The following is a 22,196-nucleotide window of genomic DNA, read 5'->3' on the forward strand; positions in this document are numbered from 1 at the left end:
CAGTTCCACAAACTATGATAAGAGGAATGACAGAAGAAATACTGATATGAAAGAATCAAAGTTTGGAAAATCTGACAAGTCAAAGGAAAGATACTACAATTATGATGGAATTGGACACTTTGCAGCTGACTGCAGAAAATAAAAAGTTGATAAGAAACAAGCCTTGATCACACAGAAGAAAAACTGGAATGGTTCATCAGATTCAGATGATGGTGTCAACTATGCTCTCATGGCAAATGCTGATACTGAGGCTGACAATGCTGAATTAAAAGTACCTCAGACCACCCTTTCTTTTGATACTGATGATATCCACGAATTAAGATTGTTTCTTAAATATATACATGTTAGTTATAGGGATCAAACCTTAGAGAATAATAAAATCAAGAGTGAAAACTCCGAGTTAAAGAAAAGGAATGATCATCTAGAAATTAAGTTGCTTTCCATGCTAGAAATTGAAAAAGAAATAGATAATGTTGTTTATGTTAAAGAAAAATTGTTAGAAAAGCATGCTTATCTAGAAAAAGAGTTAGATAAAGAAAGAGAGGTTATTAAGCTTTGGACTAACTCAGGAAATATAACTCAGGAAATTTTAGAGAATGGATGTAGGGGATTAGGATTAGGATACGCTAATAGATCTAATTCTGATAGGAATATTGGAAAATAAACTAAGAAAACTAAACCAGTAAATACTGATACTAAGGTCAAACTGAACAAGGTTCAGTTGAAGCCCGTTAAGTTTAATCCAAGTGTTGATGCTGTTAAGTCAGTTAATGAGGTAAGTTCAACCTCAACACCTAGATCAAATTTAAATACTGATAAGAGTGAACAATTTCAGACAAGATCAGTAAATGTTGGATTAATGAATCAGAAATAGCTTAAGCAAAAGCTGAAGTAATTACACATGAAAAACAAGGAGAAAAAGCCTAGGAAAAACATGAATGTCAAGGTAGGTGTTAATAAGAATGGTAATTATGTAACTGCTCCCAATGCACCTAGAAAGACATGCTTGAACTATGGTAGTACTAATATCTTTCTAATTCTTGCAGAAAGAATAAAGATATAAATATTGTTCCTCCCAAATCAGAGTTTAGGAATAGAACAGTTAGATATAAACCACAGAGTCCTTGTTTTCATTGTGGTAGTGTGTGGCACTCTATTTACACATATAAAGAGTATCACAGTTTATATTATGATTATTATGAACTGAGACCCTCTTTAAATACAGCAAAATTTGTTTCTGCTTGTGTACATACTGATAATAAGAATGTTAACATAAACTCTAATATGAAGTCTTCTGCTGCATATGTTAACAAACTTAAAAAGCCCAAAGGATCCAAGCAAGTCTGGGTCCTTAAAAACACTAACCGATTTTGAATACTGATTCCAAGGTAACAGGAGAAATTCTCTAATCTTGGACCGTGGATGCTCAGGATATATGACTGGTTATAAATTCCTGCTATCAGAATTTAAGGAGAAAGCTGGCCCAAGTGTTTCTTATGAAGATGGCAACTTAGGAAAAATCTTGGGATATGGCAAAATCAAAATTGGGAATGTCATCATTGAAGATGTAGCTCTAGTTGCAGGACTCAAGCATAATTTGATCAGTGTGAGTCAGATCTATGACAGAGGTTACCATGTAAATTTTTGTGTAGAACATTATGAAATAGTCAGTAAGTCCGATGGCAAGATTGCAATGCCTGGTGTAAGACATGGTAGTTTATATGAAGCCGGGGTCTCTACAAATGCTGATGAATCGAAAGTTTGTATACTTAGTAGAGCATCTTTGGAAGACAACTGGAACTGGCACAAAAGACTTTGTCACCTCAATTTCAAAAAAAAATGAACAAGTGAGGAAAGATCTTGTGAGAGGATTTCCCAATGCAGTGTTTACTCCTCTTATGTGACTCATGCCAGAAAGCCAAGCAAAGGAAAACATCTTTCAAGAGTAAAACTGAATCCTCCATTCTTGAACCATATCATCTACTTCATATTGATCTCTTTGGTCCAGTCAATGTTATGTTGATTGCCAAGAAGAGGTATGCACTTGTAATTGTTGATGAATAAACAAGATACACATGGGTGTACTTTATGCACACCAAGGATGGATCTACATCCATTCTTCTTGATCATGTGAGAGGGCTGGAAAACGAATCAACAGACAAAGTTAAGATCATTAGAAGTGATAATGGAACTGAATTCAAGAACAGTTCTATGGAAGAGTTCTGCAAATACAAGGGGATAAAACAAGAATTTTCTGCTCCTGGAACTCCACAATAAAATGGAGTTGTTGAAAGAAATAATAGAACTCTCATAGAAGCTGCAAGAACCATGTTAGAGGAAGCAATACTGCCTACCTACTTCTGGGCTGAGGTAGTGCAAACTTCTTGCTTCACACAAAATGCAACTTTGATCAATAGGCATGGAAAAACACCATTTGAGATGGTAAAGGGAAAGAAACCAAATTTGAAGTACTTTCACATTTTTGGTTGCAAGTATTTTATTCTCAAAACTCATCCAGAGCAGCTTACCAAATTTGATCTAAAAGTTGATGAAGGCATTTTTATTGGATATCCATTGTCTACAAAAGCCTTCAGAGTTTACAACCTGAGAACAAGAACGGTCATGGAATCTATACATGTATCTTTTGATGACAAGAAGTTTACAGGTCTAGAAGATGCAGATAACCATGATCGGTTGAGATTTGAAAATAAAGTACCAAATACTGAACAGTTAAATCCTGATTCACCGATAAATCTCAATATAGTAAATCCTGAAATCACTCCAAGCTCTGATGATCCACATGACAGTGGAAATTCTTCAAATACTGAAGAATATGTTGAGGGGGATCAACATGATTCAAATCCAGAGTCTTCTACAAGTGATTCAACTCAAGGAACATCTGTAAATAAGTCATCAGACTCTCATTCCTCAAATTCTGATGAGTCATATACTGATAGCAATGTGAATACTGATTCAGGGGGAGCATTAAGACTTGATAGTGGTACAAGTCAAAGAAATAAGAGAGAGTTCATGGATCAAGGGGAGGTTCTTCTTCAAGGAGTCAACTTCCATTTGCAAGAAAATGGTCCAAGTCATACACACCTGACTTAATCATTGGTAATCCTGATAGTAGTGTAAGAACTAGGAAAGCCAATCAAAATGAATGTCTCTATCATTCTTTTCTATCTCAAACTGAACCCAAGAAAGTGGAAGAAGCTCTTCAAGATGTTGACTGGATAACAACAATGCAAGAGGAGCTTAATGAATTTGAAAGGAACAAGTCTGGACTCTTGTACCAAAACCAAAGAACAGATCAGTTGTTGGTACAAAGTGGGTGTTCAGAAACAAAACTGATAGTGAGAGCATTGTTACAAGAAATAAAGCAAGACTGGTTGCAAAGGGCTATTCACAGTAAGAATTCATTAATTATGATGAGACTTTTGCTCCAGTTGCAAGGCTTGAGGCAATCAGAATTTTCTAGTCTATGTTGCTCACAAGAAGTTTAAAGTGTTCCAAATGGATGTAAAGAGTGCATTTCTAAATGGAGACCTCGAAGAGGAAGTTTATGTTAAACAACCTTCAGGGTTCATTGATCCAAAATATCTAGATCATGTCTACTTACTGGATAAAGCACTCTATGGACTAAAATAAGCTCCAAGGGCCTGGTATGAAACACTTACTTTATTTCTTCTAAAAAGTGGTTTCACAAGAGGTACAATTGGAAAAACTCTCTTTTATAAATACCATGGTAAGGACTTGTTATTAGTACAGATATATGTTGATGATATCATTTTTGGTTCTACTGGTGATAACTTTGTTAGAGATTTGCAAAGCTAATGCAATCTAGATATCAAATGAGTATGATGGGAGAATTGAGTTATTTTCTGGGATTACAAGTTAAACAGACTGATGAAGGGATCTTCATAAATCAATTCAAATACACCATGAATTTTCTCAAAAGATTTGGAATGCAAGACTGTAATATCCGGGATATCGCGTGTAATTATTTTATCAATAAATGATTATTATATGATTATTATGTAAATTTTGGTGAATTATCTGATGATTGATATATATATAGATGTTTATATATGATAAGATATGAGTATGTCAATTTTATTATGTCCAGAATATAATATAGATAATTGTGATATCTTTCTGGTAATTTTTGGATCGTTATAGGATTTTATAATGATTTATAGATTTAATAATTATTTTCTGAATAATTACCGAGAATCTTCCAACCTTAACCATTTTTACAACCCAAAACTCTTTGAAAAACTCCTTCCTAACCTAATCTAATAATTCCGTACATTTTCCGTGTTTTGACTTTTTCAATCCGGATTACGGTTTGACCCGTATACGTCCCAACACAAAAGTTTCGAGACGATAATCATTTCGATAAATCAACAAAACCCGTATTCTCGAAAGACGGGATAATATTACATTATTTTCGTATAAAATGTTTTATAAGAAGCCCGGTTTGGATAATTTTCCAATACAGGTATCAAAACGGATCGTCTTTGCAGTTACTTAGCGCCTAAGTAACTAATTTATCGATCCAACACGAATCAATATTCCATAAATATATATAGCCCTTTTCTTATTTCATTTTATTCGTATAATCATAATCAATCGGTAACAATATAGAATTTACAGAGAAAACCCTAATTATTCGTTACGTTCTTGAAAATCAAACGCAAAAATGAAGGCGTTATCGAACTGCGATTCAAGCGTGCAATATATCAAATCAAAGCTTTCGAAAAATTCTTTCATAATCAATCAACTATTTTAGTACAAAAATCAAGGTAATTTTCTTATTTAATTATTTTATTTTGAATTAATTTGAGATTAAATTAGGAATGTTTGTTCTTGATGTTGTTGATATGATTTGATGCTAAAATCATGTAGATCTTTTCTTCCTGGTCATTTTAGTATATTATATGACTAATTTGGAGTTCAATAGCATATAGAAATTGAGGTTTGATTCTCGAATTATTGAATTAGGGTTTTAAGTGTTTGAATGTTCTTAATCAAGAATTAGGCGTTTCTGCCCTGAGGGTTATCGGTTGTTTTTGAAGATTGCATCGTGTTCCTGGTTAAATTCAGACTCTATTGGTATATATTAATGCAACAAATGATTCGTGGATAAACCTTAATTAAACTCGCCGGTTTTTAGTCGAATTTCGTCGGAGTTCTTAATGTTTTCGCCTGAGAATCGACCTGGGTTGCTGTTTGTGCTATTTCTCGACGTCCTTGTGTTCCTGGGATGATTTGGAATGCTTTCCCATCAAAACCCTGATCAAACAGAGTTGAAATCGGCTCGATTGGAGCTGGCCGGAAAATCGGTTGTCGCCGGAATCTGGAAATCTGGAAACTGTTTATTTAATGATTCTAAATTCAGAAAATTCCTTTTAATTATATATTTACTTAAAAATAAATTTGATTTATTTTATTAATTAATTTTAATTTTTTTTTAATTTTTTTAATTAATTAATTTAATATAATTGATTAATTAATTTAATTAATTATTAATTAATTTTAATTGATTTAATAATTAGATTTAATTATTTATTTTTGATTTAAAAATTCTGAAAAATAGTTGCGAGCTTTAAAATATTATTAAAAATTATTTTTAAAGCTCGATAATAGTATTAAATGATTTTAAAGTCATATTCGGGTGTTCGAACCCTATTATTTAATTATAAAATGATTCGGAGACCCGTTTTAATTCCAAAAAATGTTCAAAAATTCATATTAAATACCTGGAAAATTATTTTGACCCCGAATCTTCTTCGAATAATTATTTTAATTGAATATCTTATGCGCTACATGTTATATGTGATCCGATTGATGTATAATATGACTGTGTGTGCATTGTTTGACAGTTTTATTCGTAACTTTAAATCCATACATCGGATTTGGGTGAAATGAAGTGTAGTTAGAAGCTTGTAACGAATAGAATGAGATGAGAAGTAGTATTGATAAATAAATGTGATGTTTAACAGAGGAAGCGAGACGTAGAAAGGGAAAGCAAGTGGTTGACGAGTGAAAACCAGTAGACATGTACAAGTAGAGTAAAAGCGAATCGATAAAGCAAGTGTTCTTATTCTTCTTGATTATATTGCAAGTATTTTTGAACTCTCTTCATTACGTTGTAATTATTTCAAATAATTCTTATTCTATATTGCAATTACTTTGAAGTACTTAACCCTAAACCCTGATTCTTATTGATCTCGAGCCATAAGCCTTATTTTTTAAAAACCACTGATTGTTGAATTCTCATATACGAACCACGCATATACGATACTACTCCACAAATACATATCTACCATTTACTGATTCTTGATATGGAATTGTTCAATATACGAACCTTTGTGCTTTGTATAACAGAAGACTAATCCTTGTAACCCTTGAACCCTTGGTCTTCTACTTTCTGATTCTTTCTTTAATTGAAAGCCAGTCTTTATGATTTCATTGTTATACCTTCGTAATATTATGAATCACCCTATGCTTCGAGATAAATGTTGTTTATGATTCAGCTTATTATGATTCAGCTTATTGATCTACATTGTTTATCATATTGTTATTCTACAATTGGATTATTTTTAAATATGGACCAGATTCGTGGTCGGACCAGATTCGTGGTCGAACCAGATTCGTGGTCGAACCAGATTCGTGGTCATAATAGGACAATGTGTGCCTTGGATCCAGTATATAGAGCAAAACCAGGAGCCTTGCTCGGGGTTAGTACATGACTGATCAGCAGCCTAACCTTGGTTTTTAAAATAAAAGTGAATATCCAATTCTAATCATTGCTTATCCAGAAACTTAATTCATTATATCATTTCGGTTATTCATTGTTTAATCTCAGTGTCGTCATTATGACTTCTTGAGCTAGTTAGCTCACTCTTGAAAATCTGTTTATATTCTTTTCTAGTGAAAAAGGAAATTGGTAGTAGCGAGGATCCCCAGACAAGCGTGCGAGCTAGGTTTCCAGGTTGAAATGGAATAAGCTAGCAGGTGATGTTTGGCTTAGTTTGTGTTGATAGTTTGTAATAAAGTTTTACTTCCATTGTAAGATAAATAAACTGGGATTTGGAACGTTTGTAATATAAATAAGGTTGTGGCTTGTGGGCATACTTTAAACTGCTTCGATCCGTGGAATATGGTAAGTAGGGTCATTGCATATATATTATTATATTCATAAATAGGTTTATATATGGTGTGTGTATGTGTGTTATGGACCCCAAACTTCTGACCCGGGTTTGGAGGGCGTCACAGGTTTGACATCAGAGCTACAGTCTAAAAGTCACTGCCACAAGTCTAGATTGTCAGGAATGGGTAGAGGGTTAACATTAGTATTAGAAATAAAGAAATACAATGTCGAGAGGTTGAGCGCGACTAAATAGTAAGTTTTAGTATGATTCGTAATGAGATTTGAGATTCTTATCTAGTAACGTAATTTTCAGATAGCCGCAATGGCAGATTCCTTTATTTCGATATCATCTGATTACTCGGAGCCTTTAGTCGGAAGACCATCATCTGATCCACGTCCTGCTCTTCCACCGATGTCAGCTATAATACTTTTTGCGACTGTTGCACCACCGTAAGCTATTCCACCTCCAGGTATGAGACCACCTAATCCAGGACCCCCACCTGCTAATTCTGACTCTACTGGACATTCAGTTGCGGGTGCATCTTTCCAGTTTACTCCACACCCTGTTCCATATTATAAGTATGAGGCTCTTCATTTAGAACGAGAAGCCATGTTGGCACAAATCCGGGAGCTACAGCATATTATAAGGACTATAGATGTTGACAGGAATATGAGGGAACTTCAGAATGAGATTCAGGTGACCGGGAGAGTACTTGAGGCCAGACTTCATGGAGCTACTTGCGAGTATGTAGCACCAGATGCTCTTATGGGATGGGCTAGAGAGGTATTGAAGGAATTGGAGAGGCTTGGTGGACCAAAGTTTCCTTGAAGCTAGATGACAAGAGATGATGTGACATCTGATATATGTATAATACTGTGTAGTGTATATTATCATACTTTTGGTGGGTATATAAATAAACTAGACTTGCGGAATAATGGATAGGCCTGTTGTACTTTTGCCTTTAATAAAACATTCCACGCTTGTACTACCAAACTTTCATATATATCAGTACCTTTTATTTCCAGAATTGTCATTTACTTTACCATACCTTTTTTATCTTAATGCACCAGTTATAAAACTCCTGTGATAACATGTATCCTATTTCCTAACTGTTTACATTCTGTAAAGAAGCATGCAATTTACTTAGTTCAATGATTGAAAATGTTTTCAAAAAGAGATATTTCTGTTTTACAAAAGCTTTTCATAAAAAGGGTTTTGTTATAAAGGCTAAATAAGTTGTTTGATTCTTTACAGAAAATTCCTCCCAGAAGAAACAGCCGTTCTACCAACCAGAATGAAGAAACCAACAACAATAACAACAACATCCAAGACAGCAATAACCAGAATGCCAATCCAGGTCCAGATTCTTCAAATCTTGGCCCAATAAACAGTTCACCTGGCTCAACAACAGCAAAGGCAAACTAATCCTCAGGTAACCTTTAAGACCTTTCAGGAGGTGAATCCTCAAGAATTTAAGGGTTCTGTAGATCCCATTGAGGCAAGAGTCTAGTTGAAGGAAATTGAGAAGGCATTTTCCTTAGTCAAGGTGAGAGAGAAGCAGAAGACTGAGTTTGCAAGTTACTAACTGGAGAATAAGCCACCTACTGGTGGGAAACTGTTAAAATGTTGGAAGGTACAGATGATGTTATGTGGGATAGATTCAAGGAGTTGTTTTTAGAGAAGTATTTCCCTCAATTTGTCCAGGATCAAATGGAATTGAAAATTCTGGAGCTCAAGCAGGGGAATATGTCAGTGGCGGATTATGAAAGTAAGTTTGAGGCATTGTCTAGGTTTGTACCATCGTATGTGAATAATGATAGGAAGAAAGCTAAGAGGTTCCAGCAAGGACTCAAGCCATGGATCCGTGGGAAGGTGTCCATCTTGAATTGGACACGTATGTGGGAGTTATGTAGAAAGCTATGATTGCTTAGACAGAGAGTGAAATGTCTCAGAAAGAAAAGGAAAGTAAGTAAAGAAAGTTTGAAGGGAATGAAGGATAGTCACAAGTAGGGAAGTTTCCAAATTTCAATTAGAGGAAAGGAAAGTTTCAACTCGGGAGGAATTTTAACAGACAGAACGCAGGCGATGGAGGACAAGGTAACCGTCCAGCCACTGGGAACCAACCAACCCAGCAGAGGCCGGCTTTACCAGATTGTCAAGTATGTGGAAAGACGCATGGAGGAGTGTGCAGCAAGCTGAATATGGTCTGCTACAGATGCAACCAGAGGGGGCACTATTCAAGGGAGTGTCGCAGCCATCCAGCCAGAGAGCCAGCCAACAAGGATCAGCCTACCAGGCATCAGGCAGGCAAAGTTCCAGCAATTGGGTATACATGTTTCAAGTGCGGAAAGCCAGGACATATAGTAAGGGATTGCAAGACACCAGTTCCAGTCAATAATACATGGCGAATCATGGGAGCTACTCCAACAGTGAATGAACCTCCTAGAGCTAGAGTTTATGACATGTCTGTGAAAGATGCTATCATGAAAACTAATGTTGTGGCAGGTACGCTTACTGTGAATTATTTATGTGCAAAAGTGCTAGTAGATTCGGGAGCAACTCGATCATTTATTTCTCAAGATTTTGTTGATAAGCTGAATTATCTAATTGAATTGCTAAGTGAAATTATGACGATATAATTAGCAAATCAGGAGCGTGTATCGGTTAACCAAGTGTGTAAGAGCTGTGAGATTGAGATTTCTGGCAATAAGTTTGACACTGACTTGATACCATTTAAGTTAGGAGAGTTTGACATTATTTTAGGAATGGACTGGCTATCTAAGCACGATGCTCAAATAGACTGTCGTAATAAGAAAGTAATATTAAGACGCCAGATAAGAAAGTGATGACATAGGTCAGAGACAAGCAAAGAAGTTCTTGACGATGATTCAAGCTAAGAAATTACTACGAAAAGGATACGAGCATTTCATTGCTTACGTGATAGATAGAATTCAGGAGCCAGAAAAACTGGAAGACATTCCATTGGTAAATGAATTTCCAGACGTATTTCCAGATGAATTACCAGGACTTCCTCCAGATAGAGAAATCGAATTTGCGATCGACTTAGCACCTGAAACGGAACCAGTATCTAAAGCCCCATATAGAATAGCGCCTATTAAAATATAGGAACTGGAAAAGCAACTGCAAGAGTTATTGGAGAAAGGAGTGATTCGACCCAGTATATCCCCATGGAGTGCACCGGTACTATTTGTTAAGAAGAAGGACAGAAGCATGAGGTTATGCATCGACTATCGAGAACTCAATAAGCTTACAATCAAGGATAAGTATCTGTTACCTCGAATTGACGACTTATTTGATCAGCTAAAGGGAGCTAAGTATTTCTCTAAGATTGATTTGAGATCAGGATATCACCAGTTGAAGGTTAAACCTGAAGATATACCCAAGACAGCTTTCAGAACAAGGTACGGTCACTATGAATTCTTAGTGATGTCTTTTGGATTAACCAATGCCCCAACAGCATTTATGCACTTGATGAGCAGAATTTTCAAGGAATATTTGGACAAGTTTGTAATTGTGTTTATCGATGATATTTTGATCTACTCAAAGTCAACAGAAGATCATCTGGAGCATCTAAGGATATCTTTGGAAATTTTAAGAAAGAAGAAATTATATGCCAAGTTTTTAAAGTGCAAATTTTGGTTACAAGAAGTTCAGTTCTTAGGACACGTAGTTAGTAATGAAGGAATCAAAGTGGACCCAGCAAAGATTGAAGCTGTTATGAATTGGGAAAGGCCAAAAACACCAATGGAAGTGAGAAGTTTCTTGGGATTAGCGGGATATTATCGAAGATTTGTTCAAAATTTCTTGAAGATTGCGACACCTTTGACAAAGCTTACCAGGAAAAGTGAGAAGTTTATATGGAACGAGAAATGTGAAGAAAATTTCCAGGAATTAAAGAAGAGACTAATCACGGCACCTGTTTTGTCACTTCCAGAGGATCAAGGAAATTTTGTAATCTATAGTAATGTTTCTCATAAGGGATTAGGTTGTGTTTTGATGCAGCATGATAAAGTCATTGCATATGCGTCTAGACAACTGAAACCTCATGAGCAGAAGTATCATATTCATGACTTGGAACTAGCAGCAATAGTATTCGCCTTGAAGATTTGGAGACATTATCTATATGGAGGAAATTGCGAGATCTATACGGACCATAAAAGTTTAAAATATATATTCACGCAAAAGGAACTTAACATTAGACAGAGAAGATGGTTGGAGCTGATCAAAGACTATGATTGCACGATTAACTATCACTCTGGAAAAGCGAATGTGGTGGCAAATGCGTTAAGCAGAAAGGAAAGACTGAACGTGTTGGCAGTAGCTGAAGAGTTATACAAGGAATTTCAAAAATTGGAACTAGAGGTCAGGATTTGCAAGCCTAATGAAGCAAAGATATATAGTATGACTATTCAACCAGAATTGCTATAGATGATAAGAAAATGTCAAGATGAAATAATGGATGAAGATATTAATCGTTTGGTCGGAGAGGAGTTATGCACTCAGAAAGACGATCAAGGTATTCTCAGATTTTCTTCCAGAATTTGGATTCCACCAGTAACAGAATTGAAGAATGAAATTCTATAAAAGGCTCACAACTCAAAGTATTCCATCCATCCAGGAAGTACCAAGATGTACAGAGATTTAAAAGAGAATTATTGGTGGCCAGACATGAAAAGAGAAATTGCGGAATGGGTTAGCAAATGTTATATGTGTCATTAGGTTAAGGCGGAGCACCAAAGACCAAGCGGATTGTTACAACCGTTAGAGATTCCAGAATGGAAATGGAAGCACATTGCTATGGATTTTATAGTTGGCTTACCAAGGACGAAAGCGAACCACGATGCCATTTGGGTTATAGTGGACAGACTAACCAAATCAGCCCATTTTTTGCCTATTATTGAAATATTTTCACTGGATAAGTTAGTTCACATGTATTTGAAGGAAATAGTTATTCGTCATGGAGTCCCTGTATCTATTATATCTTATCGAGATCCATGATTCAATTCAAGATTTTGGAGAAGTTTTCAAGAATGTTTGGGAACTAAGTTAAACATGAGTACAACTTATCATCCGCAGACTAAAGGCCAGAGCGAGAGAACAATTCAAACAATCGAGGATATGTTACATGTTTGTGCCATTAGTTTCAAAGGAAATTGGGATGAGCATTTGCCCTTAATGGAGTTTGCTTACAATAACAGTTATCATGCCAGTATCAGAATGCCTCCTTATGAAGCTCTTTATAGACGCAAATGTCGATCACCGGTGTATTGGGAAGAAGTCGGAGAACGTAAGATACTTGGACCCGAGTTAGTGTAATAGACAAAAGAAGTTTTGGAAGTCATCCGGAAAAGGTTAATTGCAACACAAGATCGTCAAAGTAAGTATGCAGATCAATCTAGAAAAGATATGGAATTCCAAGAAGGGGATCTAGTGTTATTGAAAGTGTCACCATGGAAAGGATTATCAAGATTTGGAAAGAAGGGAAAGCTAAGTCCAAGATACGTTGGACCTTTGGAAATTCTAAAATGTGTCAGCAAGGTAGCATACGAATTGGCGCTACCCCCGCACATGGAGCATATTCATAATGTATTTCACATATCAATGTTTAAAAATTATAATCCAGATTCTAGGCATGTGATCGAGTATGAGCCGATAGAATTTCAGGCGGATTTATCTTATGTAGAGAATCTAATAGAGATTCTAGAAGAAAGAGAAAAGATATTGAGAAATAAAGTTGTAAAGTTAGTAAGAGTGTTGTGGAGGAACCCAAAGGTTGAAGAGTCAACCTGGGAACTAGAAAGTGATATCGAGAAAAGTACCCTCATTCGTTTACATGTGAGATTCTGAGGACAGAATCCTTTTAAGGGGAAGGATGTAATATTCGGGATATCGCGTGTAATTATTTTATCAATAAATGTTTATTATATGATTATTATGTGAATTTTAGTGAATTATCTAATGATTGATATATATATATATATATATATGTTTATATATGATAAGATATGAGTATGTCAATTTTATTATGTCCAGAATATAATATAGATAATTGTGATATCTTTCTGGTAATTTTTGGATCGTTATATAATTTTATAATGATTTATAGATTTAATAATATTTTCTGAATAATTACCGGGAATCGTCCAACCTCAACCGTTTTTACGTTTTTACAGCCCGAAACTCTTCGGAAAACTCCTTCCTAACCCAACCTGATAATTTCGGACATTTTCCGAGTTTTGACTTTTTCAATCCGGATTACGGTTTGACCCGTATGCGTCCCGGCGCAAAATTTTCGATACGATAATTATTTCGATAAATCAACAAAACTCGTATTCTCGAAAGACGGGATAATATTACATTATTTTCGTATAAAATATTTTATATGAAACCCTGTTTAGATAATTATTCAATACGGGTATCAAAACGGATCGTCTTTGTAGTTACTTACCGGCTAAGTAACTGATTTATCGATCCAACACGAACCAATATTCCATAAATATATCTAGCCCTTTTCTTATTTCATTTTATTTGTATAATTATAATTTATCAGTAACAATACAGAATTTACAGAGAAAACCCTAATTATTCGTTACATTCTTGAAAATCAAACACACAAACGAAGGCGTTATCGAACTGCGATTCAAGCGTGCAATATATCAAATCGAAGCTTTCAAAAAGCTCTTTCATAATCAATCAACTATTTTAGTACAGAAATCAACGTAATTTTCTTATTTAATTATTTATATCGAATAAATTTAAGATTATATTAGGAATTTTTGTTCTTGATGTTGTTGATATGATTTGATGCTAGAATCATGTAGATCTTTTCTTTCTGGTCATTTTGGTATATTATATGACTAATTTGGAGTTCAATAACATATAGAAATTGAGGTTTGATTCTCGAATTATTGAATTAGGGTTTTAAGTGTTTGAATGTTCTTAATCAAGAATTAGGCGTTTCGGCCCTGAGGGTTATCGGTTGTTTTTTATGATTGCATCATGTTCCTGGTTAAATTTAGACTCGATTGGTATATATGAATGCAATAGACGATTTGTAGATAAACCTTAATTTAACTCGCCGGTTTTTAGTCGAGTTTCGCTAGAGTTCTTATTGTTTTCGCCTGAGAATCTACCTGGGTTGCTGTTTGTACTATTTGTCAACGTCCTTGTGTTGCTGGGATGATTTTGGAATGCTTTCCCATCAAAACTCTGATCAAACAGAATTGAAATCGGCTCGATTGGAGCTGGCCGGAAAACCGGTTGTCACCGGAATCTGGAAATCAGGCGGCGGGTAGGGACTGTTCTTCGCGACCCAGTCCCTGACCCGTCTGTGACCCGGTTTCAATCTTGTTTTCCCCTAATTCTGAAATTAAAAACTGTTTCTGTAATTTTCTTTTTAAAATAAATCAAAAATCTAATTCTTTTATTCTAAAAATTTCTTTTAATTATTTATAATTCAGAAAACTGTTTATTTAATTATTCTAAATCCATAAAATTCTTTTTAATTATTTATTTACTTAAAAATAAATTTGATTTATTTAATTATTTAATTTTAATTAGTTTTTAATTATTTTAATTAATCGATTAAATTAATATTAATTTATTAATTAATTTAATTAATTATTAATTGATTTAATAATTAGAATAAATTATTTATTTTTGATTTACGAATTCTAAAAAATAGTTTTGAGCTTTAAAATATTATTTAAAATTATTTTTAAAGCTCGATAATTAGTATTAAATGATTTTAAAGTCAGATTCGGGTGTTCGAACCCTATTATTTAATTATAAAATGATTTGGAGACCCGTTTTAATTCGGAAAAATGTTCAAAAATTCGTATTAAATATCTGGAAAATCATTTTGACCCCAAATTTTCTTCGAATATTTATTTTAATTGAATATCTTATATGCTACGTGTTATATGTGATCTGATTGTGTATAATATGACTTTATGTGCATTGTTTGACGGTTTTATTCGTAACTTTCAATCCGTAGATCGGATTTGGGTGAAACGAAGGGTAATTAAAGCTTGTAACGAATAGAACGAGATGAGAAGTAGTATTGATAAATAAATGTGATGTTTAACAGAGAAAGCGAGACGTAGAAAGGGAAAGCAAGTGGTTGACGAGTGAAAACCAGTAGACAAGTACAAGTAGAGTAAAAGCGAATCGATAAAGCAAGTGTTCCTATTCTTCTTGATTATATTGCAAGTATTTTTGAACTCTCTTCATTGTGTTGCAATTATTTCAAATAATTCTTATTCTATATTACAAGTGCTTTGAAGTACTTAACCCTAAACAATGATTTTTATTGATCTCGAGCCATAAGCCTTATTCTTTGAAAACCACTGATTGTTGAATTCTCAGATACGAACCACACATATACGATACTACTCCATACATATATATCTACCACATACTGATTCTTGATATGGAATTGTTCAACATACGAACTGTTATGCCCGAAAATTGGTATAAAAGTTATTTAAATTAAGACTGGTAAAATAAACAAAATAAAGGTACAAATGCCTAAAATTAAGGAGCAGAAGAGGCGTCCCTCCTTTATAGAAGGAAAGTAGGCGCGCCCTATAGTAGGGAAGGACGCGCCATGGTTTATGAATGACTAATGGAAAAGAGTCCATGTAGATATGGATGACGCACCCTCACCAGATGAGGGAGGCGCGCCTTGCTGGTTGCAAGGAAAATATTTGGGAATTCATTACAGGGTTGACCCTTTTACCTTTTGAAGAACTTATGGCGCGCCCTAAGTTCAAGGATGGCTAGTGTGAATTTTTAACATGGATGGTGGGATGGGTTCTTTGGAGGATTCAAAGAAGATGGAGATTATTATTAACCTATTTGATGCAGGTACTCTATTGAAGAACTATTTCCGGTAGTGCATCCATAGGAAGGCGGTGTCCGTGGTTAGAGACCTTCAGGGGTATGCCTGGATGGAAGGCTTCTTCCTGTAGTCAATGAGTGTCCTCATTGGGTATGTGGGGTGAATTCTGGTGTGTGATTTGGGAGCTCTGTCTTTGTAATCAACGAGTGTCCTCGTTGGGAGACTTTGGAGTATCCTGCACTTTGCACCCAAAAGCTTGGGATCACTTGTCCTGTAATCAGGTAGGGGCTCCTTATCGGGGGATAAGGATGCGTCCAATATTTTGGGTGAACCACGGCTATACCTGCGTCCACGGATTAGAGAAACAGTTGGTAGCGGAGGGTTATCCTTGGCCAGGGAGATGCCTTATATGTGAAGTCTTGAAGCTGTGGACGAGCCTTGGGCCTTTGTGGTTGGTCCTCATCAGTGGACATTCCTAAAGCTAGTAGAAGATGGTTTCCAGTGGGTTTTCCACTGGGCCTCGGAGCAAGAGATCTAAGCCCATTAGGTTTCTTGTTCCCCACGAACTACATTGGCTTGATTACCTATAAATAGGGATACGTAGGCAAATTGCAAGGGGTCAGAAGTGAGAGTGCAAATGAGCCACCACTAACCCTAAGCAATCTCAGCCACCAATAATCACCACCACCAAATATTGTTCATATTTTCTGACGAACACTATTCATCAAATCTACCGGTTACTGTTCACGTTTCCAATAAAGAACTACCATCACAGATATTGTTTCCGGCTACAAATCATAAACTTTGTTGCTCTCAAATTCCTTTATTAACAAATTGGCGCTAGAAGGAGGGGATAATCAAGATCTGCATCTAGGAGGAAAGATGTCTCAATACCGTGACGGAAGTTTTTACGATAGAAGCTCTGAAGAAGAATTTGATCATGGATATGACCGCCATGAACCCAACGTTCCACCCATAACTGATCTCCCCACTCCAGATATTGGGGGTCAACCACCTGTGCTGATCAATAACGCTAACTTGCTAGAGCAACTATATCGCATGGGAGATGCTTTGAATGGTTTCGACTCAAAGCTGAGTACCGTGGAACGATGCAAGACCAGAAGGGGCCTTTACCATAACCTTGCTGCTCACGCATCTGGGAAGGCTCCCATGACTGATGGAGACGCCTTGGTCGGTCGCGGTTGAACTGAAGGTGGACGTGTGCCAATAACCCCGCGACGTCTTAACTATTCTAACGATGTAACCCCGATCGTCGAGCTTGTGGACGAAGATGTTGATGGTCGAGAAATACCGTGGGCAGACAACCGGGGGGTTACTCACCCGCACCGGTCCGGGCGTAGATATGAGGAACGTTGGCAAGCTGAGTCCATGCCAGAGAGTGAACAACGAGGCTTCGCAGCTTTAAAAGATCGCTTGGGGATCCGCTTGGGCGACGATGATCTAAGGATGTTGTTGCTAGAATGGAAAAAAGAGGCCGATCGCGGAGATGTGACGCCCCATGGTACAACGCGTGTGCCCCTGAATTCCCATGAGAATCAGGAGCGGCACCGCGATTATGAGAGAGCTCCTCCCCGCGGATCGTTGGACTGGTACGGTCGAAGATATGGGAATGACCGGTGGAGAAGACCTCAATGGAGGGGAAGAGGCGGAGGTCGAGGTAGGTACTTAGATGGATATCACCGTGAAAACTACCGGGGTCACAGGGATACCTGCTGGTATAATCGAGCGGAAAGCGATGACTATGCTGAATATGATGATCAAAGAGACATGGAAAATTATGATCAGAAACGGCTCGGGGTCACGGTCGAGGCCAAGGAGAAGGAGAAAATCTGGGGGGAGATCAAGGTCGAAACCGAGAAGTGATTGTGATACTTGAGGATGCCCAAAACACCAACCAATAACAGGCCCCTCCGGGTGGAGATCAGGCAACAGTACCTCCACCTTAGCCCTAAGGTCCACAGCCTCACATGCAAACTATCCCAGGTGTGGGAACCTTCAATGTGGATGATTTGAAAAGACTGCTCAACCACTTGGAAGGCAGAGTAACTTCCACGACCGAAATTCCTTCTTCATTCTCTATAGCAGTGAGAGAAGCTCAATTGTTAGCTGGGTATTATAACACTACCAGCGACCTTCATTTCCATGGAAGTTCAGATCCTGTAGAATTCTTGGGCCGATTCAATATAGAGATGGACGTGTATCAAGTCCCAGACCTGGCTCAATGTCGGCTCTTGGCGGCAACTTTTAGGGAGAGCACCCAGCAACGGTTTCAAAAGCTCGGACCGGGGGTGATCACTTCCTGGGACGAAATGAAGACCTTGTTCCTGAACAAGTTCCAAGCCGCTGTGAGGTATGCTCCCTCTGCTACAACTCTTGCCAACATTAGATAAAGGGAAAATGAAAGCTTGACGTCCTACTTTAAAAGATTCAACCCTGAGTCCACCAGCATAAGAGGGGCTTCGGATGAAGCCTTGAAAAGCTTTTTGATAGCAGGGCTAAGGGTCGGCTCAGATTTCTGGAAGCATTTACAGGGAAAAGACCCAGCCATACTGGCGGATGTCTTTGCTTTGGAAGAATCATTTAAATCCATAGAGTAGTCTCTGGCAGAGGTACAGCCAACTTCGCAAGCAAGTCAGAGAAGCAAAGCAAAGAGAGACAGATCTCCAAGCCTAACATATAGAAGGAGTAGTCGAAGCCCAAATCGGGTAAATACCATGACCACAAGGAGGGAATGGAGCCCTCCCTCGAGCTATGACCACAGAGCAAGCAGATATTCGCTTTTGTCCGCGTCTATTGAACATATCTTTGAGGTTAACAAGAATAGAGGGTTGTTTAGAAAACCTGAGCATCTGTCATCTTGGCAAAGTAAAGATAAGAAGAAATATTGCAAATACCATGAGTCATCCGGACACAATACACATGAGTGTCGGCAACTAAAGGATATGATCGAAGCCCTTATCAAGGAAGGATATATTGGTGAATGGGTGGTTAAGGAAGTAAGGAGGCATAAGGATGCCGCTGACAAAGTAAAGGAGGAAGGAGGTCGAGCCCTAAGGGGTCGAACAATGAAACTCGGGAAGAAAATAAGTTCTTCGGGGATGGTTGCATTCGAGCAATCTACGGAGGAGATCCCATGATGTAATGCAGTAACAGAGCCTTGGCAAGGTATGCAAGGGAAGCCCGGTTTAGACCTCTAACCGACATTTATAGGGTGGAAACTCGGCCACCCAAAATATTTAAGGGCGGGTCCACAGACATCACCTTCAGAGAAGCAGATGCCCGGTGGGTACATCACCCCCACAATGACGCGCTGGTTATTTCCATCCAGATCGGGACCAAGAATATCTATAGAGCCTTCGTAGAAAATGGACACTCGGCAAACATCCTCTACTACATCACCTTCAAGAAGATGGGGCTACCTGATCGGGATATGTCGGGAGAAGATTCTTGGGTCTACGGTTTCTCTGGCGTGGGAGTTAGAGTTATGGGATCAATTCGATTACCATGTACCTTTGGGGGAGAGTCTGTTGTCTGTGACAAAGATGCTTGAGTTTAAGGTTCTAAATCAGGATTCGTCCCATAATGTGCTGCTGGGATTGCCTTTTCTTAGGGAAATGAGGGTCATCACTTCGATCCACCACCTTACCATCAAATTTCCAACCCCGAATGGTGTGTGTAGCATAAAGGGCCCTCAATATGGCTCTCGGGAATGTTACAGGCAAGCCATGAAGGGCTTTAGGAGAAATGATTCCCATAGCGAGGGCAATTCGGATGATGAGCGAGAGAAGAGCATCGAACAGCCGATCGAGGAAATCCGAGTCCATTAATATGTCGAGCAAAAAGACGAACGCCCATTTGAATTGCCTCAAGCGACATTGTTCTTAAAAGACACAATCAGGATTGAAATGTTGGAGGAAGAAGATCCCCCAAACGACATAGTCCAAGCAAATTTCAACGGGGAACAGCTCAAGGGAAGATTTGATATCTTACAAAGTCTTGGACAAGACAGGCATAAGGTAGATGCCCCTCTCCCTGAGGGCACACCCTTATCCTCAGGAAATTCAAAGGAAGTTGATGCCCCTATGACACAGGGCGCGCCTTCTAAAGAAGTTGAGGCTCCTCCCCAAGAGGATGCGTCTTCTCTACAAAATAATGAGGATCATAATTAGCTCGACTTAGATCCCCGGATAACAATACCAACAAAAAAGATGGGGCCAGCGGAAGACACAATTGAAGTCCCTGTTGATGAAAGAGATCCAAGTAAAGTTATGAGAATTGGATCTCGGTTGGCTCCAAGATTGAAAGAAGGGCTTTCAATATTTCTTTTGGCAAACCTTGATATATTTGTGTGGAACCATTCGGATATGGTGGGAATTGACCCAAAATTTATGTGCCATCGCTTGAACATTGATCCTAAGCATAAGGGGATCCAGCAAAAGTGGAGGGCCATAAGTGGAGAAAGGGTTGTAGCCTTCGCAGAAGAAGTAGATAGACTCTTGAATACGATCTTTGGAAATCGTTTTAATAAACGTTCAAGGTATTTAATGTTTCATAAGTGGACATTGAGTCCCTTGGAATAAAATAAGTACGGACGTTTAATGGTCCAAAACATCTCCGGGATGATTCCCGAGTTTATACTTTATAAAAACTGACCGACTCTCGGTCTTATAACTTATATATCACGCCCAACTATAGCGTTTGTATTCTTAAATAAAACACCTCTGGAATACTTCCGGGTTTTCATAAAATTATACTAACCGATCCTCGGTCTAAAATATACTCCTCATATATACAACGCTACTCTTTATCGTTATCAATTGAGATTCGGTAATATTCATATACAAAAATCATTATCATATCGTATGATATTATATAACAGAATTCTTAAATCATCGTAAATATAGCATCATGTATATATCGACATTATTTGAAAACAAACACAATACAACAGTTTAAAATAGGTAGGGTTTGAAAACTTACCTGGAGTCCAAGATACGTTTTCCCACTTCCTCTCGTTCCGGGTTTTCTATTCAACAAATATCATAATCCTAATCAGCATTCCTACTCTCATCACCAACTTATATTCTAATAAGTTCAATACTTCATAATTTTCAATATTCGACCGACTCGAAATAAGTATTAATCCTTGGTCGAAACGGACGATCAAAGTAGTATTCTAGAGTTGACTTTATCGAATGTTACTATTACGCGACTCGCACTCTATCATTTTTAATAAATCCTAAAATTAATATTTTAATACGAAACCACCTCGAGGAGCTTCTTAAGTACTTTTAATATTTATCCTAAAAGTTTTATTTTGATAAAATAAATTTAATTAGGTGAAACGCATTTCAAAAGTTCGGTCAACTATGGAGTTTTACTATTCAAACCGCTTTCACTAAAACGTTGATATCTCTCAAACCGTTAACTCAATTGATGCACTGTTTTCACGTTCGCGATCTAGAAAACAATTAGAACACATCATTTAAAAATGGTTTTCTGGTAACAGGTGTGAAATTCCCGAAGTGGCAGTTTCCTAACAGGGGTTCTTTATGACGTTCGTACTCCGCGCGACCTCGGCTCCAACATTTTTATAAAATTGAAAAATCAACATTTTTACTTGAAATTTTTATGAAAACTAATAAACTCTATTTCTTACTCTCTGTAAAAATTTCCTGATTTTTAAATATTTTTAAGTCGATCATTTATATTTACAAAATTCGTAATTTGTACCAGTTTTGTCGCATAAATCCCTTTTACTAAAACGGTCATAACTTTTGATCCGTAAATCGGAATCAAGCGATTCAAGTGGCTAAACGATCCTTATAACATTGTATATCATAATAAAGTGTTACTTTTTAATAAACTACAGTTTATACATTCGGAAAATTCTGCAGAAACTTAAGTTGAGTTTTGTTCGTTTTAACGAGGTTACGATTACGATTCGAGTTTCGTTTACGTCTTAAATCATTATATCGCCATCAACAATTATCAAATCATCATCTCAACACTAACTCCTCTCAATAACATCATGTTCTTGAGGTAACAATCATCAACCTTAAAACTAATTAACTAAACATCAAGATAATATCAAATCAATCATCAAAATCATACTTATATCCAAGATCCTTACTTTTCTTGAAATTTAAAAC

The sequence above is a fragment of the Apium graveolens genome, chromosome 5 (genome assembly GCF_009905375.1).
Source record: "Apium graveolens cultivar Ventura chromosome 5, ASM990537v1, whole genome shotgun sequence".
NCBI classification, from domain to species: domain Eukaryota; kingdom Viridiplantae; phylum Streptophyta; class Magnoliopsida; order Apiales; family Apiaceae; genus Apium; species Apium graveolens.